Source organism: Pollachius pollachius (assembly GCF_949987615.1).
Source record: "Pollachius pollachius genome assembly, chromosome: 8".
NCBI lineage: Eukaryota > Metazoa > Chordata > Actinopteri > Gadiformes > Gadidae > Pollachius > Pollachius pollachius.
In genome coordinates this window covers 19924586-19938207 of record NC_136941.1, presented here as the reverse complement: position 1 = coordinate 19938207, position 13622 = coordinate 19924586, and the positions used below count along the sequence as shown (strand labels likewise).

The window sequence follows — 13622 nt, the reverse complement described above, 5'->3', positions numbered from 1 at the left end:
AACCCTTCAGCTAGGATTAAAAATCCCTAACCTCTTGCTCCGATCTGAGAATGGATTTAAATGTTTTAGATTTTTAAGCAAGTTTTCACTTTTATCTTTTAGTTTCAGGGCTGTCACTGCCACAACAAGGCAGAGACATTGAACATTTTTAGATGTAAGTCATCGCCGAGGGGGAATATATATTCCTGAGATAATCTTCCACTATTGAGAAAAAAGCCCTTTTCAGAGGGTGATCCCCAGGGGGAAACTGAGGAATCTGTGACATCAACAGGGGTATATGTGTCTGCGACACGAATATATCAGTAAATACATCAGACGGTTAAACCATTTAAATGAGAAATAAATCTCTGTATGAGCATTTGCGGCCCCAGGTGTGTGCTTCGGTTCCTCAGTGTCCGCCATGTGGATCCATGTGGAGCCGAAATGGTTGACGCTGCTCAAACTGGTGCACAGTGAAGTCCCTCCTCTACCCGAGGGGAGCCTTCAATAGGTTAAGCCTCTCTTTGTGCCTCCTCGCCCCCCTCTGCACCAGCTGCAGCCCGGTCCGAGCCCGCTGAGCCAGCTCAGCCTCCGCGCACAAAGACACACGGAATGCTAATAAAGTTGGATTCAATCACATTGAAAGCAGCCCATTGGTTATTCATGGCTCTTAAATCTGTGTTGTGGTTATGCCCTCAAAGAGACTTTCTGTGTCTCCCTCACAGTGGCCGCGTATCATCTCGGCTTGGACTGAAGGAGAAAGTATGAGGACATATCTGCCAATGATAAATATATATGTTTAGAGAAAGAGAGAGAGAAAGACAGAGTTTAGCATGTAGTTCCTCTAACTGCCTGTAGGTTATTTGAGGTATGGACTAGCATGTAGTTCCTCTAACAGCCTGTAGGTTATTTGAGGTATAGACTAGCATGTAGTTCCTCTAACTGCCTGTAGATGATTTGAGGTATAGACTAGCATGTAGTTACACTTACTGCCTGTAGGGGATTTGAGGTATAGACTAGCATGTATTTCCCCTAACTGCCTGTAGGAGATTTGAGGTATAGACTAGCATGTAGTTCCTCTAACTGCCTGTAGGGGATACGAGGTATAGACTAGCATGTAGTTCCTTTTAGGCCTTTAGTTAGTTCTGCTGCTGGTCACTCCATACAACACAAGATATACACCATCATTACAGTTGTGGGTGAACCAATGTTGGCACCAGTTTAATTTGTCATATTTCTTGGTATATATACCAATACAGAAACCGTGTATTTGCCATTATACCGAGTTTGCCTGCATCTGCGTATGTTGGTGTTCATGCAGGGTGCGTTTTGTGTGTGTGTGTGTGTGTGTGTGTGCGTGTGTGTCATATTAACGATTAGGGAGAGTAGCCATGTTGAAGAGAAAACGGGAGCCCTGGTCAAGCAGGGGTTGCTAGGCACCTGTTTCAGTCTTAGTGTCAGCCCGTATCCGACCAACACACTGGGAGCCCTGCTGGCTGGCCTGCTCCTCTGAGGCTCTGTAGAGCCACACGGGGAACATGACCAGGCCACGGTTCGAGGGCTCACCCGGCCAGCGTGCTAACAACACGGGTAAAACCCCTGCTCTACCTCACCCCCGCTTCACTGCAACGCACATGACAACACGTTTCCAGAGCCGATTCCTGCTTCCAACTGTTTTTTGTATGTTTTCTTTTATCTCAAATATTGCGATCGCTGGTGTGAATCCTGTCTCAACATGGAAGGAGGAAAAGGGAGAGAGACATAGATAAGAGCTCTGGCTGTTTTGGACGCCAAGGCTTTTGAATTACAAGATGCCACAGCGCGATGCAGGGCATTCTGAAGAATGCTTTCTGTTCCGCCTCGCTCCCTGTCCCTGCCAGGCTCTGGCGCGTCCACAGCCCCGCCAAGACTTCTCAGAGGGCCATGAAGTCCGCCACTGTGCTGAGTGTCTATCGCTGCTACCCATGTCTCGGAGAGTGGGTGTCTGTCTGTTTGTTTGCTGCTTTGTACAGCCTTTATACAGCCTTGTAGCACAAGATACAGACAAAAACACACACACACACACACACACACACACACACACACACACACACACATCGATGTACACACAGACAGACGCTAAGTAGACAACAGTAAGTATGTTTAAACATCGCAGGCTGATGACTTCTTAATATATTCTGCTCTGTACAGTAATGTGATAATTGCAAGTTCTGTGCACAGAGGACAGACAAAGCTTTGAATCTGTACCAGTCTAACACTCTGTCAACAGAGAGAGTGTGTGTTTGTGTGTGTGTGTGTGTGTGTGTGTGTGTGTGTGTGTGTGTGTGGGTGTGTGTGTGTGTGTGTGTGTGTGTGTCTGTGTTTTAGATGATGGTATCTACCTATATTTTTTTTTCCCTCTCCTCTCTCTCCCTCTCTCTCTATTATTGTCATCCTTTAACCTCTTCGTCATCGTCTGCCCCTACCTCTCTTTTCACACAGTCCCCAGTGTCGTCAACATGCCCCCCTTTCAGAGGCAGAAGAACATAACGGAAGAGAAAAAACACACACACACACACACATACATGGGCGTGCCTTATTATGCAGCTCTAATGACTGTGGTGATTGCTGTCTTGTTGGCCTCATAACATCCAGCTGAGGACACTGGAGGCTTCTGGGCGCGGTGTCTCCCAGTTGAGGCTGCTCTTCCCTTCAGCTGTAATGAGCTCCGCCATGACAGTGTTTGGGGGCATTCAGCACACGCCTCAGTCACTCCACACCCACTGCCCCATTAAGGCACAGACGCCTGACACTGCAGTGTCATTATGAGATGATGCAGCTTACAGAGGATTCAGCGGGGCAGAGCAATCAGTGGGACTTCTGCCCCGCTATCAAGGGATCATGGTGACCACGGTTTTGTTTATGCTGAACTTTTACAGGGTAGGAAACTTCCTACTGAGGGATGAAAATAGTTTTGATCAGAGGCACCATAAAAAGGTCATAGGTTTGACACATTGGGCTCTATCTTGCACCCAGCGCAATTTACTTTCTACACCGACACATGTATCATTGCTACTTTGCTACCGGCGCAAAGCTGATTTTCCCCCGCAGCAAACGTACCCAACACACACAAACGTAGGCTATACACAGCACAAACATGCAAACAATTAGCCTCATTTACGTCAAAGATTGTTCATATCTGTGAAACTGCATAGAAATAGCATGTGGATTGTGGAAACATACTTTTCATTCATTCATGCAGGGGCTGCATGAATGAACACTGTAGTAGGCTATGCCATGCGTTAAAATAATAATAATAACAATAATAAACTCAAGCAAAGTATATCCCAGCCTTCCAAAAAAAAATCTCGATTTAGGGTAAATGATAACGATGATAATTATTTGGGAAAGAACAGCTGATACAGCGGTAATAAGTTGTAGGGGAGAGTCGATTGAAACACGGGACGATTGAAACACTCAAACACGCAATTTCCTCGAAAACCATGCAAGTCTTTCACGTCAAATTACGGCACTACGTTCAGCACGCAAGACAGACTCATACCGTTCAAATGTTATCCCCGCGACCTGTTTTTGAGTGCGGCAAGTAAAATCTTCTGTGCGCTAGTTTTTTTGTAATAAACAGTTGTGTTTTTTGTTTCATGGCATAATACTATGACAATACAACAGATGAATTAGTACTTAAACCTGTGTTAAAGTGTGCAATGTCAGAGTTTTGAAGTTAAGAGGCAAAAAATGTTAAGTGCCAGTAGTCGCTGTCGGGACGATTGAAACACTTGTGTCAAACGTCCCGCACGTCACCAGTTTGTTTAAAATAAATAACAGGATGTTCAACTATGTATCCCTAAACATGACTTAGGACAGGGAAATAAGTAAATTAAATGAAAATGTAGTCGTCCAACTGGTATAAAAGAAGAAAGGTGAGTTTTAATCGAAATGTGCATCTTGACAATTACGCACAGGACACAAATATTTGTTGACCTATTTATATTCTGAGAAATTATGTGAAATTTTAGCAATGACGAGTACACTAGTATGTTGTCCGGTATGTTGCATAAAAACAAGAGTAAGGTGAATAGTTTCAGTTTAAAATATGCTGTTTCATTCCTCCCGCATATGTGCTTCAAACGTCCCAACTAGGCAGGGCGTTTGAAACAAATGTCAACTTACGTTCTAAGTTAACAAAACAGCGCGATCATCCAACATATGTATTATATTACACTTGTAACTAAGAGAATACACATGTGGGTTGTTGATCACATGATGAAATTATTTGTATACGTAACGTCATCTTTGAAAAAGACCTTAAACTGAAAAGTGTTTCAATCGACCCGGCTCTCTCCTACTGTTAAATCAATGCATCTACAAACACCGTACAGCAAACACATATTTTCTTGACACATAGATCTTGTACAAGCCCATAACTTTTAGGATTTGAGTGTTTGATCGTGAGAAAAGATAGATTTACCGTGAGTGAATGAATATGGGTGATGCTTGGCGCGTGTGTGCACCCATCTGTTTAAACACACGCAAACTAAACACGTAACGCATAATACAGTACATTGCAATGTATATTAATGGGGGTACACATTATGAACACAAGTCGATAACGATAATGTATACAATACTAGTAAGAAACGATGTTTGTTAATGTATTGCCGCATATCCATTGGCGTCAGTTTGGTTTGAAATGTGGTGGGGACAGAGACGCAATCTGGAGTGCTTTTTCAGAAGTGCTGGGTACATTGAGGATGCACCTTATTTTTCTTTAGCGCAGGTCATGAAAGGTTCTGAAAGACGGTATACCCATGTAGCTTACTAATATAAAATTTATGCAAAAAAATGATGTCTGACACGTTTTATGAAGAAAGCGTTTTCAAAAAGCATTGGACATGATGACCCACTATGTTCTGCTCCATGATGCACTCAATGTTGAAGTGACATGGCATGAGCTATACCAACATAAACCAAGAGGAGCTTATTACCTACGTGTTTAAGTTCAGAAGGGGCAAACGTGTAGCTACACATAGCACTACAAAAAGATTGAAAAAGCTAAAAATAATTATAGCTGAACGCTATATATCACATCATGAGCTGGCTGTTCTCAATTCACAACACACATCCATCCAATCTACAGGGCATTCTGACCGAAACCCATGCACTCCCCCCCCCCCCCCCCCCCCCCCCAACCACACAGACACAATTATTCCAGAATTCAAGCAAAGCGAATGACCAAAAGTCACTTTGAGTCAACAAGAGACTGACTCCACTGACTCCACTATCGTAATATCCACTAGTCTATACCCAACATCGTAAGAACGCAAACACTGGATAATTTCAGTTAAGCTACTTGGAGGCTATGGCTAGTAGTACTATTTCAAGTTAAAACAGCTGACCACAAAGTTTATTCCGTTTCGCGCTTCTCAATTGTGTTTCAGTCCGTCAAAATAGGGCCCATTGGTTTTCATAGGAGTTCGTGCCAGGAGGTTTGAGGCTAAAGTAGGCAATGTATTTTAGAAAAATCTTTGTTTCAATTTTGAGAATCCTGACAGCAATCAATAAAATAATAAGAGGTAAAAGATAAGGTATCTGTGATGGTCGCAGGCCTGTAATAAGCTCTTCATTTGGCACAAATTAAATGTTTGGATGACCTAGCTGCCTGTGTTCCACCCTACCTGGCGTCTGCAGGCGCTCTGCCCGTACACTCATTACGCCTGCCTGGTGGACTCCACAAGGCTCCCCTACTGCTGGAGCTGGACAGCTGGTCACGTGTTTGGCTGGCCTTGGAGGGAGGCCTGAAGGGAGCGCCCAGATTCTTACTTGCTCAAGTCGAACTAGAGTGCACATCCAAAAGCAGATTTCTTGTAGTTGGCAAAGAATGTACAACATAGTACAACTTTATACATTTTAGGTAAAGGGAAAAGGTGGAGTATAAAGATAGGGGTTTAATTTATGCTTCAAGGGCTTTGTGGAGAACAATCAAGCTAGACCCCACCAAACTACAGAATAATTAAAAACCTGCTGTTGGACTAGAGGTGTTGTCATTGTTTTCAGCAATGGTTCAGCGATAAATGAGTTAACCTGCAGAAAAGTTTTAATGGCAACCTGACCCTTTTGAAAGTTAGATCATGAAGAATAATGAGCAAGCCAATCATTAATACTGATACATTATCTATTCAGGCCATGTCAGGAGGTGATACATTTATTAAGACACAATCAGGCTGCAGCACATTAAGTGTGTGCGTGTGTGTGTGTGGGTGTGGGTGTGGGTGTGGGTGTGCGTGTGCGTGTGTGTGTGTGTTTGCTGAGAGAGAAAGTGAGACTGAAAGAGAGAGTGAAGGGAGGCAGAGACAGAGGGGGTGGGGGAGAGAAAGTGAGTGGAGGGGAGAGGGTGAGAGAGTCCGGTCATTAACAGTGTAAATGAAGGGAAACAATGTAATGACAAAACCTCTGAGAGAATGATGAGGGTGATTGATATTGTTCAATTCATACACACCTATGCACACCACACATGCACACACACGCACACACACACACACAGAAACACATACACACTCACAACATACAAAAACTTTTGGTTTCATGTCCTCACTTTACAATATTCTGTCTGCCATGATGATAATATTGTAATCTAAATTGCAAATAACACACTCAATTTGCAGAGAATGTAATTGTACGTGGACGATTTGAATTTTCATAGATGCACTTGCAAAGAAACCCACCCACACCCCCACACACACAAACACACACCGCCATACACACACAAAGATTTCTGTTCCCCTCTTGTTGTCTACAGATAAGTGGATCAGTGCACATGAGAAGGTGAGCAAGAGAGAGCCTGGCCAATAATGACAAAGATAATGCAAGACAGAGAGGCAGAGCGAGAAGGCGTAGAGACGTCTGCAGATGAGAACAGAGCGAAGGGGAGGTGTGGTGGTGGAGGGAGGAGGCTCCTGTGCGGTGAATTAAAAAGTGTGTTACCCATACATAAACTGATCTCTATTTCATTGGCTGAGCTGCTGCTGCTTCTGCTGCTGTGCTGCGGGTTTAGTGTCCAATCTGTGTGTAGCCCACATAACAAATGGTTTGTAAGGGATCACTGGCACTTTGTGTGTGTGTGTGTGTGTGTGTGTGTGTGTGTGTGTGTGTGTGTGTGTGTGTGTGCGAATGTGTGTGTGTATGTGTGTGTGTGTATGTATGTGTTTGTGCGTGTGTGTGTATTTTTATGTGTGTGTGTGTGTGTTTGTGTGTATGTGTGTGTGTCTGTGTGTGTGTGTATGTATGTCTGTATGTGTGTGTTTGTATGTGTGTGTTCCTTGCTGTCAGCTGTCTGTTCTCATCCCATTGGTGAACTAACACATTAAAGCACACAAGAAATAAAAAATAGATATTTGCACATAAACACACACACGCACACACACACACACACACACACACGCACACACACACACACACACACACACACACACACACATTCACACACATTATAGCACACACACACACACACGCACACACACACCCACAGAGCCCTCAGCCCTTGCTGGAGCGCAGGCGGAGGCGGCCGCCCCGGCAGTGCAGGGTGCAGCAGATGCTGTCTGGGCTGCTCAACGCTCCAGGATTACCTTAGCCTGAACAAACTCCATTACCGCCTCTATTACCCAGGTACACAGAGCCCGGGAAAAAGCACTTTGCCCAACCGCTGTTTGCCCTGCGCCTCGACTCCTGCTGCAGCCCTACACTGTTCCTCTGACGACGGAAACAGGGGAGGGAGGAAGAGAGACAGGTAGGGGGAGAGGGAGAGAGAGAGGGAGGAGGAGAGAGGGAGAAAGAGAGAAAGAGATTGAGGGAGTGGGGAGAGAGAGAGAGATGGAGCCAGGAAGACAGAGGGGGAGAGGGAGAAGAAGAGGGAAAAGGAGAGGGAGAAGAAGGACGAGAGGGAGAGACAGGCGAAAACAGGTGACATACCTGTTTGCTAGATCTTTGTATTTGATCAGTTGTGTGTGTGTGTGTGTGTGTGTGTGTGTGTGTGTGTGTGTGTGTGTGTGTGTGTGTGTGTGTGTGTGTTTGTGTGTGTGTGTGTGTGTGCGCACTTTGGAGGAAAAGAGAAAAAAGGAAAACCAGCGAGAGTGTGTGTGAGAGAGAGATAGAGAGAGAGAGAGAGAGAGAGAGAGAGAGAGAGAGAGAGAGAGAGAGAGAGAGAGGGAGTCTGATTTGCCAGGAGTTTTGCTGTATAGGATGTTCTCCCTCTTTGACTAATGAGGGTATATGGCAGCAGAGTGAGCATATAGCCCTGAGCTTACTTGAGAGAGCTCTCTCATGGGGGCAGAGCCTGACAGTCAGAAAGACCCAAATTGTACGAAAGTACAGGAACACAAGGGGAGCTAAATGGAAACTATCCCCATCCTTTCATTACATCCGCTCATGATGACATTTCTCTCTTTCTTTCTCAAAGCTTGTACTTTTTAATATACACTTTCTAGTCAGTATTTGGGCAGCATTTGTTGCTAATGGCTCACTGACCACCCATGGTTTATCACGCATAATTCCTCTAATTCACTCATACAGTTACACAATGGCTGACCAAATGGTTACACTCACTTGGGAGGGTGTGATGTCAAGGGGGTTCTCCTCCTCAAATGTCACTAAATCACCTGCAAATTTGAAGCTTGTGCTTAGACCAAACATGTAATGTATTAACCGTTACCTCATCTAACATAAGCCTTCATCCCCTACATCCGAGGAGCCAGGGTCAGCAGGCCTACATCCCCCATGAGTCCCGGCCTGCTTGGGCAGATCCTTTGCTGTCCACTCCGTTATTCTATCAATTGTCCTGCATCTTCTGAGCTTTGTGTTCCATCCATAAAGATTGCGCTCTTAATAAACATCCATCTAGATGCTATGATCCATATCAGTCGTCAGCATATGCCGTCCGCAGCCGCTGACGCGCTGCGGACGCCCAGATCCTCCATACCGAGCTTTATCAGTTTGCGACACAAGCACTTGATCTCAAATTCCAAAATAGAGAAACCCACATTTGTTGGGTAAGGGCCTACCTATTGTTGTATGGTGAAACAAAAGAACGTATACAGCATAATTATTGAGGGCTCAGTAGATCTTTCCCATTTTCTTTTTATCTTATTCTCTCATAAGGCACCGGGAGAAACCAAAGGCGCGCGTCTGGTTTGGGATCTCCCTGGCCACCGGTCATTCATTCGGTGAAACCAGCAAACACAGTTCATTCCATAAGCGCTGCTGATCACATCGCACAGAGAACATCACCGGGGGGTGGTGAATTACCAACAGATATTCGTTCAACACATTCGCAAACCAGATTGGCCTAAAATAGCGGAGACTGAGATCACCAGCGCCCATGACGCCCGCCTGGCGCAGGAGACAGGGAGATGGGGAACAGAGAGACGGGTTATGTAATATTAATAGACCTGGGACGGCTGCATCCACTTGTCTTTGAAACATTTCAACGACTTGCTTTTGAGTTACACTGATGCTTAACAGTCACGGCATATCACAACATTTTAATAGTCCTAACTTGAGTATTGTTTTTAGTATGACCAAATGTATAAAATACAGGTGCATGCTGGTTTTATGATATCTACTTAACAGATGATGCATGTAAATATCCCGACAATTATTGGCAGATATTTGCAGTGCCTGCGCAGTGCAAACCGGACAACGCATAAAAAGCTCATATTGTGGCTCCACAGCTGGAGAATAGCGATCCATACCTGTTGGTGCGGTGTGCTTTTGGTATGTCAGCCCAGCAGGTCGACTTCTCTCCTCATAGCCGCCCCACTGTCTGAGACGGAGAATCCCCTCGCATCCCCAATTCTGTCCAACACCATCAAATGGCTTCTCGTTCCACGGGACTCAGGTTGGACTGAATCGAGCGCAAAGTTACACTATTACTGTTTTCCCCTCCCCGAAGACGGCGCCTGGGGAAAGGGGGCTCGGCGGGAAATACGACGTCCTGTAGGCTTACAACAAGGGGTGATGTGCTTCCACGCCGTTAGTCCCGCTTGAAGAGCGATCCTGTTAAAGTTCCGCACCTCGTCTCGCCTCCTCACTCCGGCGCGTCAACGGAGAAGAAAAACTTCCGAGCGACTCAGACCATACGACACCCCCGGCCCTCAAAAAAAGACACCGTGGTTGAACCTTCTCGTGAACGTTATGTCTTTGTAATGTATACGTTCTTCAGGTTGTACACACACGATGAAAGGAACACAGTTTGGTGGAACAGCGCAGTGGTAGGACGCAGTTTGGCCAGCGAGGCTCTGCGCTCCTGGCGCTGAGCCTGCTTGGGTTTCTACTTGGAAGGGGACCAGCGCCCTCTAGCGTTGAGCATTATTACAAACCTTAATAATATGACTGCAAGTTATTTAAAAATGTGCAGTCTTTGTTTGGCACCAGACTATCTCACACAGGTAAAAATATTACCATATCAAGGCATTGACCAGACTATACCATCTCATGTTAAAACACATACTCAAAACACACACACACACACAAACACACACACACACACACACACACACACACACACACACACACAAACACACACGCACACGCACACACATACATACATATACACACACTAAACACACACACTGTGTGTGTTTGTGTGTGTAGACACAACTATGCTTCCCTTTAGGGTCAGTTTAGCGGGACGAAGTGTCTGTCACCCTCCACCCTCGTGTTGTCAGTGTCTACTGGGAAATGTTCACTGCTCAGCTAAAGAGAGCTCAGTTTAACTTGAACTTCACAAAGGCAAGAAAGAGAGGGAGAGAGAGAGAGATGGAGAGAGAGAGGGAGACGAGAGAGAGGGCTTTGTCAATACTCTACGTTTGTCCTTCTCGAAGTGACACAGGGACATTCTACTCATTCCCATTTGGCACTCAGTCCCATGAGAGTTCAATTTAATTTGTTGTTGTGTACCTTGAGTGAGTTACCATTTGTGTCTTTCAGAGGGCAGGTCTATGTGTGCACGGTGTGGTACTTTGTCGACATGGATGTGTGTGTGTGTGTGTGTGGTACTTTGTGGGAATGGATGTGTGTGTGTGTGTGTGTGTGTGTGTGTGTGTGTGTGTGTGTGTGTGTGTGTGTGTGTTTGTGTGGTTGCCTGTTGACCTAGCCCAGGCAAAATGGTTCCAAAACAAACGACTCACTCCAGTCTGCAGCCATCCAGGCCAGCAGGGCAGCACTACATTTGAGTCCACTGGGAGGGTTGTTGTTGCAGGGAAGGCGGGTAAAAGAGGCCTATTACTCTTCTTTTGTCTTTCCAGATGAGAAGGCAGACAATGGTCAGCTTGCTAGTCCGGGCAACAGAAGTAGAAAAGACAATATATCGATATATATATATAGGCCAATACAAAATCACACATTCACACCAACGTGATCACATGTCTAGATACATCTGCATACATGAATACACACACACTCCCACACTCGCACACACACACACACACACACACACACACACACACACACACACACACACACACACACACACACACACACATACACACACACACACACACACACATTCATCACAAACATACATCACATGTAAACATGTAAAAGACTATCTCTATTTGTGTAAGATGTAATCAAGGTCATGATATTATGGTCCTGGGGATAGGTAAATGGATCCATGGAGGAGAGAGAGAGAGAGAGAGAGAGAGAGAGAGAGAGAGAGAGAGAGAGAGCGCACCGAGCACTGTATCAGTCATTTATCATTTCACCCAGAAAGCTAATATGTTACCCTGACAGAGTTCAGTTTACTGATTGGTCTTCACCTCCTTCACTCGTCCCTCATATAACTCTTTCTTCTTCTCCTTCTTCCTCTTCTTCATCTTCTTCTTCGCCTCTCCTCAAATCGATTCCCTTCTCTAATTTCTTCTCCCCTTTTTCTTTGAGTCTGGATTCATATTCTTTTGATCATCCTAATCATCTTTCATTCTATTTTCCTTTGATTAGCTAAATATCAAACTTTGCCTACTTAATATTTTAAACAGGGACGAAGACGTGCACCAGTGTCTCTTGCAGTTTTAGCAGTTGGTTTTGGAAGTGGGTTCCAGCACCTCTGTGCCTCTCTCTCTGTGGCCCTCGGCATGCAGCCAAGGGCTGCATGCCCTACTCTGCAGACCAACACAACTGCTCACCACCCTCAACAGCTTTAAGTGCAAGGATTAAATACTTTCTCTGTGAGGACATGTGCTTCAGCCAATACATTCTGTGCTTCCTTGGCTGATTGGCCACCGCACACAAACACACACACACACACACACACGAACGCACGCACGCATGCATGCACGCACGCACGCACGCACACACGCACACACACAAACACACACACACACACACACACACACATTAACACACACACACAATGTGCTACTGGTTGCTGTCCAATGGCATGAGGAGATTGGATAAGAAGGTGCTAATCAGTATCCTTTGTGTCCTTCCGTGAGAGAAAGCTTGCTTTAACAAATCTGCAAATGTGTGTGTGTGTGTGTGTGTGTGTGTGTGTGTGTGTGTGTGTGTGTGTGTGTGTGTGTGTATGTGTGTGTGTGTGTGTGTGTGTGTGTGTGTGTATGTGTGTGTGTGTTTGTGTGTGTGTGTCCGGTCTGGTGTACAGTCGAACCTGAAGCTCTTAAATTGCAGTCATTCCAGGCCAGATATCACCATCATAATAGGGAGTGAACACTCACCTGCCATTCAACAAAGTTGCTAGATCTGAGAACATTATGGCTTTTCTAATTCTCAGATGTCTAACAAATCTGTTTTTTATTGCTGATTTTATATCTGAGAAAAAGCTGAATTCTTTTTTTTTCCTGAGACCTGGTTATCAATGATGGTGTGGCAACCATAATCGAGACATGCTCTCCAAAAAACAACTTATTTCATTCAGTGAGCTACGAGGAGGTGAAATTGCTGTCTTATATATCAAACCGGCTTTCTTTTACTAAGATCAACAAAGGCAATTTCCCATCCTTTGAATATCTCGCTTTTGAACTCAAGACTGAAGGCCACTCAAGACTAGGCCACCAAAGCAGCAATCACTATTTTTCATCAGCTTTCCTGAACAAGTGTTTTTTGATGTCACTAGATATGACGAGATGACTTTAAAGTGATTTTTTAACATTCACATAAACAAAAGAAGTGGTACTAAAACTATAGAATTCATAGGCTTACTTGACAGCTATGATCTAACTCAGCATGTCACTCCACCTTCCAACATACACGGTAACTCGCTATACTTTCCTTGGGGTTGCACATAGTTAAGCTTTCAGGATCTTACGTTCCCATCTCTGACCGTTTTCTGATGCTCCTTTCACTTTGCCAACGAGAACAAAGGGAATAATAATGCAAAAAGGATTCTAGAGTATTTGGTTGAATGCAAATTAAACTTATTTTGATCCATGCATTCTAACTTGTTTGCTTAATAAATAGCGCTCATGATGCCTTTTCAATGAACCTTAGCAGACTGATGAATAGGGCAGTGCAGCAAGAAAAAACATTACTCTTGGATGATACGTGAGAATGCTTTCAACTCTAGATTATTGTTTTTCAACCATTAGGCAGCATCTAAATCCTGCCCCTTCCACTGACTTTGTCTCACAAGCCTCTGT

General features: G+C 44.7%; 1 protein-coding gene across 1 annotated transcript in view; it reads right to left on the bottom strand.

Annotated features, from left to right (window-relative positions):
- Nucleotides 1-10215, bottom strand: part of LOC307078985 (chemokine-like protein TAFA-2) — a 67494-nt gene extending 57279 nt beyond the window's left edge. Inside the window, exon 1 of the mRNA XM_079741029.1 lies at nucleotides 9720-10215. The gene's annotated coding sequence lies outside the window, so the exon portion shown is untranslated. The remainder of the gene's footprint in view (nucleotides 1-9719) is intronic.
- Between the last annotated feature and the right edge of the window lie 3407 nt (nucleotides 10216-13622).